Source organism: Alexandromys fortis, unplaced genomic scaffold (assembly GCF_014885135.2).
Source record: "Alexandromys fortis isolate MF-2015 unplaced genomic scaffold, M_Fortis_MF-2015_v1.1 scaffold_22, whole genome shotgun sequence".
Lineage (NCBI taxonomy): Eukaryota > Metazoa > Chordata > Mammalia > Rodentia > Cricetidae > Alexandromys > Alexandromys fortis.
The window spans coordinates 15,810,150-15,822,152 of NW_026067900.1; positions in this window are offsets into that span (position 1 = coordinate 15,810,150).

Below are 12,003 nucleotides of genomic sequence, written 5' to 3' on the forward strand. Positions count from 1 at the left end.
CTAGGTATGCTCTTGTCTGCCTGTATACAAAGAGAGAGGGTCATGGCCTCTCTCTTGCATTCTCTTGGGTGGTGGTAGCTGAGCAGGAGGTGGAGAGAGGAAGAGGCAGCTTGTGGTTGGTTGGTGCTCTTCACCTAGGGCAGAATGGTTGGACAAAGGCAGCTGGATCAGTGGTGGCATCTAATTGGTTCTGTGTCAGTGTATATATAGTGTTTGTCCCTATCCTATACCTAAATAAATTCTTGAGACCCTTTAACAGACTCTCGTGGTTCCACAGAAAATGCCTTGAGGACACGTGAGTGAGACCTTGAACTAAGGAGGGTCACTCCTCCCTCTGCTTCATCTCTGTGAATGCAATTTGACCAGCCACCATTTTGCCTTCACCACTACGATGTATATGAACACTGATGTTTCATGTTTTAAACTTTCTAAACAATAGAAATTCTTTTGTGTCTGTGATTTGAATTTTTTTCCAGGTAGGCTAAACATGTTAATAAAATCAGGATTATGCCTTTCTTTCTAATCTTTCCTTTAATTTCTTTTTCTTAGTTAAAGCTTCAGCAAAGCATGGGATAAAAATACTGGAGCCAACAGGCTTGTTTTTCTGTTGGTATCGAAGAAAAAAATATTCAACCTTTCTCTATTAAGTCTTATTCAAGCCTATTCCTGCTCCTTCATTTTATTTTATTTTTTTTTAATCTTTTTTTCCTAAAGATTTATTTATTTATCATGTACACAGTGTTCAGCCCCCATGTATGCCTGCAAGCCAGAAGAGGGCACCAGACCCCATTACAGATGGCTGTGAGCCACCATGTGGTTGCTGGGAATTGAACTCAGGACCTTCGGAAGGGTAGTCAGTGCTCTTAACCTCTGAGCCATCTCTCCAGCCCCTGCTCCTTCATTTTAAAACACGAAGTTTGACTTAGGGAGTGGCTGCCTACAGGATACTTGGTCTAAGGTGTATTTGCTGCATATTCTGCCCAAAACATCAAAATGCTTAACTCAGGAAATAGTGGCTTGATGGCTCAAATATTGAAGCAAGTAGCTGTTTTGGTTGTTCTTTGTGTCATGTTAAAGCAGTCTTTTGCCTTCTTTCCCCCTTTTTGGATTGGGGTATATAAACATAAGGAAAATAAACACGTGTGAATTCAGTATTCACTGAGTTGCCCTCCCGGTACTATCCTATGTCTCTGTGTTTCTTTTGTATCTCTGTCTATTCTGCCCGACATTTCTTATTCACACACCTCTACCCTGGAATGTGTGAACGCGTCATGGCTGAATCGCGACAAACGTCACCCCAATGTGTAGTTTACAACAATGGTCATTCATTGCCTGTGTCTTATGCTTCCTTTTTTTTTTTTTCTTCCTCTTTTGAGATAGGGTCTCACTATGTAACCCAGGCAGGTTGTCCTATCTCATTCTCCCAAGTGCTGCAATTGCAGATGTGAGTTCAACCTGAAATCCAGCTTTTTGAAAAGCAAGGCTTCATACGTTTTACTTATTTCGGACAGTAGAAAGAATTCAGTTTCTGCTGGAAGCCCAAGGCCGTTCTTTCAGCTTGAAAACAATTATCTTACCCAGATCTGAACAACTTATCTCTCGCATACTGTAGTTAAATTGATCCTACTGCACCTATTGGTTTTGTAGGAGCCTAGGCAGTTTGGATGCTCACCTTACTAGACCTGGATGGAGGTGGGTGGTCCTTGGACTTCCCACAGGGCAGGGAACCCTGATTGCTCTTTGGGCTGACGAGGGAGGGGGACTTGATTGGGGGAGGAGGAGAGAAAGGGGAGGCGGAGGTGGGGAAGAGACAGAAATCTTTAATAAATAAATAAATAAATAAATAATTTTGCTTAGTAATACTTCGGAACTTTGTCGCACTCCAGTAAATGAATAAATAATAAAGTAGCTTTTCTCCAGGAGGAATAACTGCAAGTTTTCTCCTGCTTTATTAGCTCAGTGCTTGACTCAGAATTTTCACTGATCAGCTTCATACAAGGTCTTCAGTGGAAGCTGCTGGGATCAATGTGACAGGAAGACTTTGTGTGATGAATGCATTCCCTAATTTTTAAAAAATAATCCAAGCAAAAGACTTAACCACTCTACCCGATTCTTCTTCACCAATGCACCAGCTTTTGCATGAAACTTGGAAACCAGCCATATTCTCCTTTGACTCCATTTTTCCCACCAGAGTAAGTCGGAATGTCATAAAGACAGGCTTTTTAAAACTATTCAAAAAAGGGAAAAGGAGAAATTCTTCTATATGGATTTGTGTAAACTGTGTGAGTGTGTGAACTGGAAACTCAAGAACTAAAATTTGAACATTAAACAAATTTTAGATTTAACTTCTTTGAGGTGTCGGTGAGATCTGTCATCTAATATTTAGGCTTGATCATCTCCTTTGTGGTTAATGTGTACCCCCAGGCGTTTACTGCGGGCTGGCAAAGCTCTCTTCTGACCTCTCTTCCAGTAAGCATTATTCCTGCTGGCAGGTAAGATATTATATTATGGGAGTTGGATAGACTTCAATGGCAGGAAAAGACTGAGCTCACAGCAGGTTCATTATACACAGAATGCTGCAACACAGTTCCTTCCAAAACAAAACAAAACAAAACAAAAAAAAAAAAAAACAAAAGAACAACAACAACAACAAAAAACGTGTGATTGTGTGTGTATGTGTGTGTATGTGTGTGTATGTGTTCTTGTGGGCATGTGCATGTGTGTATACTCCTGTGTGTGTATGTGCTTCTATATGCATGTATGTGTGCATGAATACACATGCAGGAGTGAAGAGTAAAAGGGGGAAATATGCTCATCTCATCAGCCAAGAGGCAAAAGAGGAAAGATAGATAGATAGATAGATAGATAGATAGATAGATAGATAGATAGATAGATAGATGATAGATAGATAGATGATGGATAGATAGATAGACAGACAGATAGATAGATAGATAGATAGATAGATAGATAGATAGATAGATACCAAAGTATCATTATCCACTTCACCAGCACAGTCCCAATGACCTAAGGAATGCTTACCAAACCCCACCTCATAAATATCCACCATTTCCAAATAGCTTCACCTTAGGAGTTGAGTACTTAACATAGAAGTCTTTGGAGCATAGTCACAATCCCAAGCGATAGAAACACTCAGGGTTTGTGTTCCATGGAATAGCTTTTCAGAGTAGAGAAACAGAGCAAGAAGACAATTGTCAAAGTCCTGCAGACTGACAGCAAAGGGAAATCAGAAATCCAGACTAGGCAGGGTTTTGGTTTATGTATTGCCCCATTCCCAGCCACAGCTGATGGCATTATTACCAAAAATAATCAGTCTTTTGGTAGCTTTAAGAGTATACTTCTCTGGTGTTTGTCTTGATTTGTTTTTTCTTAAATTAAAAAAATACATACACACAGAGAGAATATTGTATACATAATAAATAAATAAATATTTAAAAAAAATAAAAACATACTTAGATGAAGCTTCTCTTTTTAGGCCTGTAAGGTATTTCTAAGAAACTAACAATTAAAAAAGACAAAATTGCTCACTCACATGTGTTCAAATTTCAAGGGAAAGCAACATGGTATTGGTTTACCAGTCGCCTCTACCAAATCAAGAAGCCAAGTTGATAAGGCTAGTTGTACTTTATACTAAGACTTAAGCACATTATTTATGTCATTAAAAAAAATCAAACCGGAGCCTTTAAAACAACTTATGTTCATGATAGAGCCTACTTTATTTTTTCTGAATAGTTTTTTTACAAAACACAATCTTTTTAACTTTAAAGAGTGATTTAACTTCAAGGTACACAGTGTGACATTTTGCTGCAGGTATATGAAATAATTCTTATAAAGAGCTAATCTCCTGTCACCTCACAGTTACTGTATTATTTTCCTCGCCGATGTGATATAATACCTGACAAAAGCCAGGTATGGTGGCCCATGTCTCTAACCCCACCACCGAGGAAGCTGAAGCAAGAGTGCCATCAGTTTAAGATCAAATTAGTCTATTTAGTGAGTACCAGGCAACCCGGTTGTGTAGAGCAAGACAGGAGCAGAGGAAAGAATGGGAAGAGAAAGGACAGATGGGAGGGAGAGGGGAGGGGAGAAGATAAGGGGGAAGGGAGGGAAAGAGAGCACAGCACCTCTTGCTTCTTGACCCCCTCCCCTGCACATCCTCTGGCTGTATCTATGCTTCTCACAGGTTCTGTGTCACAGAAGTTTGTGGAGTGACTCTCCTGTGTATTGCTGGTGTCCTTTCTGAGATGTCTTTGCCTCTTCATTCACCTCTTTTATTTAACACTTGTGGGATTATTAAATGTTGTACATTTACTGAATCATGTTTTCTAAAAAAAAAAAAAAAAAAAAAAAAACTCTTCCAACCTATCTCTTCTTGTGGCCACTGCACCTAGGTGGCCATTTCTGCCCCAACATGGTCCCTTGATCATAGGAATAAGACTTGAATTCCCATTGCTTGTCTCAAAACTTGGCTTGCACCAGCACCTATAGAAGTTACTAGACCTCAGTAAAGGGGCAGACAAATCCTGGTTCAGGTCCTGGCTCTGTTACTTGATGCTAGGGACAATTTCTTTTCTTACTACTAGCTTGCTGCAAAGTCAAATTGCTTACTGACTCCATAAATGGAGTTCTAAACTACCAGGAAAAATGGACAAGATAGTCATTATCCCTCTACCCCAGGGAGCGCAGGGCAGGACAGACTTCTTAATATCTGCAACCTGAAGCCAAACATCGTGGCTCATACCTCTACCCACCCCTAGAAACTGGGAGGCGGTGTCAGAAGAATTGTTTCATTTGAGGACAGCCTGGGAAACAAAATGAATTCAAGGCTATCCTAGGGTCTCATAGTGAAGCCTCATCTCAATAAAGCCAAATAAGTAAATTAAGAATATGTGCCCTAAACCCAAGGAATTCAAGTATCTAGAATACATAAAAGGGAAGTTACACTAGAGTTTTTTTTTTTTTTTTGTTCTAGTCTAATGACTTCCTCCTCTTCTGTCCCAAAGACACGTAGAATACAAATACTGATACTCTCATTGAGAGGTTCAGACCCAGTGAGAAAGAGAAATGGGGCTGGCAAGAGTGAGAAATGGTAGCAGAAAAGGTGTTGCCTTTCAAGCTTCCACCACTTCACGATGACCCCTGAAGAGGCACGGGAGCACCCAGGCGGCTGGGGGCTTATCACCACAGACTATATGAGAAAAAAAAGTTTGTGGAGAGACAGAATTTCTCCATCTTCCATTCCCCCACTAGTTAAATTTCACAGTAGGAGTGTTAGCTCCTCTCCAAGTCTAGGTTGCTGTGGCCACATGGAACACCAGATCCTGTGCTCTATGTCACTGCATTCCAGTCTGGTGGTAAGAAGCTGAAGCTCCGGGCATGTGGCTAGAAAACACCAGGGAGAAGCCGATATGGTACCCATGACAGGATCAATGTCGTGCAGCACCACTTTCCTCCTACTAGATGACTAGCATCCAGTGTGCGAAGACTCTTCCCCAGGCCACATTGCTGCTGAGTGCCGGTTTCAAGACATTCGTGTAAAGTCTGTCTCTTGGAATTGTAGAAGGCCAAGGTCAAGAACTTGCCACTTAGGCCTGACAACCTGATCTCAGAATCTACTAAAAGAAGCTTGAATCTCTGATCTCAGCAGTCCTACAGGGAGGTGGGAGGTGGCCAGAGAATAGTAGGAGAGCAAGCCTGGGGTATGGAGACAGAAAGAAACAAGGAAGGCCTTGCCTCAACAAAGTGGAAGGAGAGAACTAACTCCTGAAAGTTGTCTTCTGACAGCCATGAGTGCACTGAGCCATGCACAGCTTGTCCTCCCCCCATGAAAAATATTAAAATAACTTGGATCGTATGGAGCATGAGAAAGAGATTCACTAAAGGTTTTCCAGCTGCAGAGTGACAAAAGTTAGGAACTTAAAGCCTGCTGTCTCTGTGCTCTGCTATCTCAATGACAAAAAGGCAGAAGTAGGTGATTCCAGAGAGGCACAGGCATTGGGGACAGGTTTTGAAGAATCCTGATGGGATCTAGAGCTTCACTTGGCTTTGGCTATCAACACCACCTATCAACCAACCACCCTCTGTCTCCATCTAAACTCTGCCTTCTAAGGAAATGAACTAAGTAGGCACTACTGATCTGGGCTAGAAAAGCCAACAGGTGAAGGGGAGAGTGCCTTGAAGTCCAGGAGGAAGAGGATCAAGTGTCTCCACAGGTGACCTGAGGTTCAAGGACTCTAAGCTGTTCAAATGGTGAAAGACTGAACTGTGACTGCCCATTACCCACATTCTGTCTGAATGCTTCATCAGATACCAGATTGTTCCTCAACTTCTCTTAATACCCAGGAATGTATTAGACGTCCCGTAGCCCCAGCACACTCCACTGCTTCTGAAGGATAGAGTTGTACCCAAGAATGGAACTGACTTCTCAGAATAAGTGGCAAGATTCATCTTCACCAATGGTTAGCTGCACCTTGGGACTGTGGAGGTCCAGCCTGCTTCAGCCTGGCTAACGAGGCTGGCCTCAGTGATGCTATCGCAAGTAGATGTCTCAAGACCATGATGCTCCCCTTTGTAACGTTTACTGAACTATATAGACACATGCTTATTTCTAGTAGGCACATCTTTTGTTTTAATTTTCTTTCTGACATTTGTCAAAGTATCTTCAGTGTAATGAGTGGTACAAGTTAGGCACACTTGAAAAGTATCTTTTGTCAGGCCAGAGAAACGGCTCAGCAGGTAGGAGCATTTGTTGTCCTTGCAGAGAGCCTAGGTTCAGTTCCCAGTGCCCATATCGTAGCTCACAACTATTGGTGGCTTTGGTTTCAGGGGATCCAACACCTTTCTCTCAGTGGGCACCAGGCATGCTTGTAATACACAGACATACTTGCAAGCAAACACCCTTACATATAAAAATAAAAAAAAATTATAAATGTATTCTATCATCCATTCACATTCTTTAGTTTTACATGCATATTTCAGACTCAAATTATACTTAGTTCTTACTTTGGCAGTTTACAATTTCAAAACTTTATGCAAGAATTAAATTGTGTGTGTGCACCACAGTTCTTTATGCAAGAATTAAATTGTGTGTGTGTGTACGTGCGTGCACGTGCTCACCGCAGTTCTTTGACACAGCAGTCAAAGTGCCTTAATCTACCAAAGTGCATTTTACTGTATTATTACTATTCATGGGCAAATATGACATGCCACTTGTGCAATCCAATAAATAAAACCAGATTCTGATTTGTACTAGCAAACCTTTTTTTTCTTTCTGATAAAAGACCATCCTTTAGTATGTTCTAAACTTAGAAATCATAACATTGTCCATTATAGCCATTGGGTAAAGTATTTTTTCCTTGAAAGGAAACTCTCTGTGTAATATCAACATAAAATATCAGAATGAGAAATGAAAAAAAAAAAGAGTAGCAGCAATTATAGCCTCAGAAGTAATATGGGACTGTAAGACGTGCTATTGCGATGTTTTATTTATTTACGGATATAATATTAATGGCAGAGATGACACAGTTTGGTCATGCCAGCATGTGGCTTTCCTTGAATAGTGGCAGGCAGTTGGTTGCACAGGTGGCAATAACAAGTTGTAGATCTTAGCATGATATAACTACTATTTTAAGATCCGTTTCTGAAACCTAAGTAGATCAAAGGAATTGAAACTGATCTGTTGGTATCAAACTACAATTTCCAGGCCGCATCTCGCTAGAGCCCTAATAAACAAAAGTATCCAGTTACTTTTTAAAAATTAAGTGTATTTACATAAGAAAAATTTTGCTTTACAGAAAAAGTTCATATTAACATTGACACCTTAGGAAACAGTTATTCTTAAAAATATGAAAGATCTGGGGAAAGCAATGTATTCTTGACTTAGAACACAAATCCTAGGCTGGCGATGGAATTCAATTAAATGGTAGATTCTAAAATTAAAAAAAAAACTCAATGCTGTTGCCACATAGGCTAGACATCAATTAAACTTTCTATCAGTTCAATTGATGCTGGAATAAACCCAAGGGTGTATGGAGACTTGGTTAACTAACTCTGCCCGCCACTAGTTGCTTTTTAGTATACTTCCTGGGGAAACCTCTCACAAAAACTTTGAAGAATTCTTTTCTTTAAAATATCTTAAGGAACCTGGTGGTGGAGGCACACACTTTTAATCCCAGCACTCGGGAAGCAGAGGCAGTTGGGTCTCTGTGTCTTAGGTCTAATAGAGCCAGAAACCCTATTCTTGAAAACTCTACCTTGAAAAAAATTCTAAAAATTTAAATATGTACCAAATCTTTCAGTTTTCAATCAACAATGTGCATAAATTAATGATGAAATGGAAGTTTTCATAAAGAAAAAAGTATTAGTCATTAAACAATTCAGTTGAGCCTTCTATAATTAATTTAAAACTTTTAAAATATATATTTACTTAAAGAAAAGTCTAGTCATACCTAATGAACTGATAGTAGAACATACCAGACCTGTGAACCCTGAATTGCTTGTTGCTAGCATTTTTGATAATCTCACCCACCTTTCACAACCTACAGTTGCTTTAGGAAATGGGGGAGGAGGAAGGAGGTAAGTGAAGATTCTTTATCTTAACTGCCAATCATTTTATCTTATCAGCATAGTGACTTGCTTTTTCTTTCAGTAGTACGTCATAACCTAAGAGTAAAGATGTACGTGTGATATTTAAAAATAACTCAGAATAGTATTAGGTTATTATTAGTTGTGGCACCATGATACCCTGTGGCACAATCCATGCTCAAACCTTGATCTTTTCAGTTCCTTTTGACCTGACAGAATTTCCATACTTCTGAGAAATAGCAATGTTTTCGCTTTTTTTTTATTTCCCCTGGGCATATCCTTTTGACTAAAACCACACTTTTTTTTTATAAATTAAAAATTGCTTTTCTAAAAAGCCAGCTGGATGAATAGATATCTAGTGCTTTATTGAAAGGTTTTCATACCATAAGCAAGATCCCAATTTAATTTCAAAATTAGCATCAGATAACCACCGAAAAGATTCTTTGTATACACACATTTGCACATGGAGAGAGTGACAATGGATTCCTGCTCTCCTTGGTAAACTGGTGAGCTTGTAAGTAAACATCACTGTGATTCAGCATTAGACCCCATGACTGTGAAGCAACGACAATGACCCAGAAATGAGAAAATACCGTATGTCTTAGCTTTTCTGAGTATCGTTCTGAGTCAAGTCACAGTTTGGATGTTAGAGCAAGGACAGCACACGGAAAGGCTGAAAACCCTGAAATATCATGAAAAAACTACATCACTGATGGCATCTGGAAGGCTACATGGCACAGCATCCTGAACGCAGAGGCAGCCATCAGTTCGCTTGCTCTTTCTCCCAGGACCTGGTTGCTGAGGCCTCAGTTATAAACTCAGTAATGCCCACTAGGTAAAATCCTTGAACATTCTAATACAGTATCATTTTTCTTGAAAGATTCATTCTTTTTTTTAATATTTATTTATTATGTATACAATATTCTGTTTGTGTGTGTGCCTGCAGGCCAGAAGAGGGCACCAGACCCCTCTACAGATGGTTGTAAGCCACCATGTGGTTGCTGGGAATTGAACTCAGGACCTTTGGAAGAGCAGGCAATGCTCTTAACCTCTGAGCCATCTCTCCAGCCCCGAAAGATTCATTCTTATTATTTTTAATTGGTGTGTGTGTCTGTCTGTCTGTGTGTGTGTGTCTATGTGTGTGTGTGTGTGTGTGTGTGTGTGTGTGTGTCTGTGCCTGTGTATGTGTTTTTCATGTGAGTACAGTTACCCAGGTCAAAGGTGCTAGGTTCCCCTGGGAGTCGGAATTACAGTAATTGTGAGCCAACCAGCCATGTGAGTGCTGGGAACTGAACTTGCGTCTTCTGCAAGAGCCACGTGTGCTTTTAACTTCTGAGCTACCTCTTCAGCCCTCATAATACATTTTTAAGAGATGTACTTTATGGATAATTATGTGTCTCTGTGGGGGGTATGTCATATGAGTTCTGGGTCAGAGGCATGATATATGGGCCTACAGATTCCCCTGGAACAGGAGTTACAGATAATTGTGAGTTGCCAGCTTGGGTGCTGGTAGCCAAACTCAGGTCCTATGTAAGAGCGTTATGAACCCTTAAATACTGAACCATCTCGTCATACTCCATGTTTTTGTATGTTTGCTGGTTGGTTGGTTTTTCAGATCAGCCATTCACTCCTGCTTTGAGCTTTCCCTCTTGACCTATTTAAATTAATTGTCCACCTGACAGATTCCTTACCTGGGTAAACTTCAGTTTTAACAGCTATTAGGGTATACTAGAGAGCTATCAGTTCTACAACACTCAGGAAAAAGGAGAATTAAATTGGTTCTTGTAATTGAAGAAGGTGTTGAACAGTCAGATTATAAGTTAAGGAAAGATATAGTTAAGTCATGGGAAACCTAGAAACATAGAGGAAGGCCAGTATTAGTTCTAGGGGCAGAAAACTACCATTCTCTCGAAGAGGAGTGTGAGCCAGACCATTTACAGATATCCCCTAAATTCCAAAAAAATAAATACGTTATTTATCAACCACCCAGAAAAACTCTATAGCCTTGTAGGTGGGAAAATTTGAAGGTGCATGACTATGTGTGAAGGTGTGGCAACAGTCATGCCTTCTAAGATTTCGCCCTGCAAAACTAACTCTAAATAGTCAACGGGCTCACAAAAATGCCATTAAGATCAAAATACTTTAACTCAACACAGAAATTATCTGTTCCTTTTTACCACTTCAGAAACACAAACGCCCTATTCTCAGCACTCAGGAGGATTTTGAGTTGTAGACAAGCCCTGGCTACATAGTAAGTAAGTTCGTGGCCAGCCTGGCCTAGAAAGTAAGACCTTGTTTCTGAACAATTAACCAACAACAATAACAAAATATGCACAAGTAAACGTGAATAGAAATATTTGAAAATTTTCTGTTTTGGTTTATGTAAAGTGGCCTAATGATACAGTCTGGGGGAGAATGAAAATGTCGGTGTGTGGTGTAGCCATTTCCTCCAATATTGAAACATCCTATTCTGCAGGTAAATTCTTTAAGACAGACAGTAAATGACTCAAAATAATTTCAGGAAGTCCCTGAAATTGACAAGATTCATTAGACCCCCTCCATGCCAGAGTCTGCAATAAAAGCTGAGAGTCCCCCTCAGAGAAGCAGAGTCAGGCTGCAAAGAAGGTTCTCAACCTAGTCAAGCTGCAAAGAAGACTTTGAGACCCGACCAGCTGTCCGGAAGAAGCAGAAAGCAGCCAAGGTGCTTGGAAGAGGGTTAGAGCTACTGAGAAACCTGAAAATGCAACAGGCACTCCGCAGCCCGCTGAACTCCCTGTCTGCTGTGTAGTGTAAACAACCCCTCACCCATATTCCTGTAAGTGAACCTCAGCAAAACTAATTAGTTTATCAGGTTGAACTTTGGTGGTATCCACACTTTGGTTGGTTGTGTCTCCCTAGGAAAAGTTTTGTCACGCAACACAGAATGAATGATTCCTGACTTTCACCATTTTGTTAACAAATATCTAAAACACCAGAATAGCTGTGAAATTTTGCCATAGGAGAAAAAAGGAAGAAAAACCAAGCAAATTATAAGAGCAAATATTCTTCAAAAAGATTAAATTGGTGGTATGAGAGCAGAGAAGGCAAGTGGAAATTATTTTGGGACACATTTATAAATCACGTCTGTTTATGTCATCAAAACAAGGAGAATACAGAAATCAGAGTCCATAGAGTTTGTTACACTTTCATTGTAATGTCCATATCAATCCTATTATTGCTATATGGTCATGTGACTGCCAGTGGCAAAGCTAGAGTCTAAATGCATGTTATCTGGCTGCAAAGTGCACTCTTTCTCTTACTGCATACTGTCTTCTGCTCAGGCCTCCGTTCATATACTTCCTATGTGCTTAGAAAGAGACCCTCTACCTCCAGCACCTAGTGGCTAAGTGACCACAAGCAAAT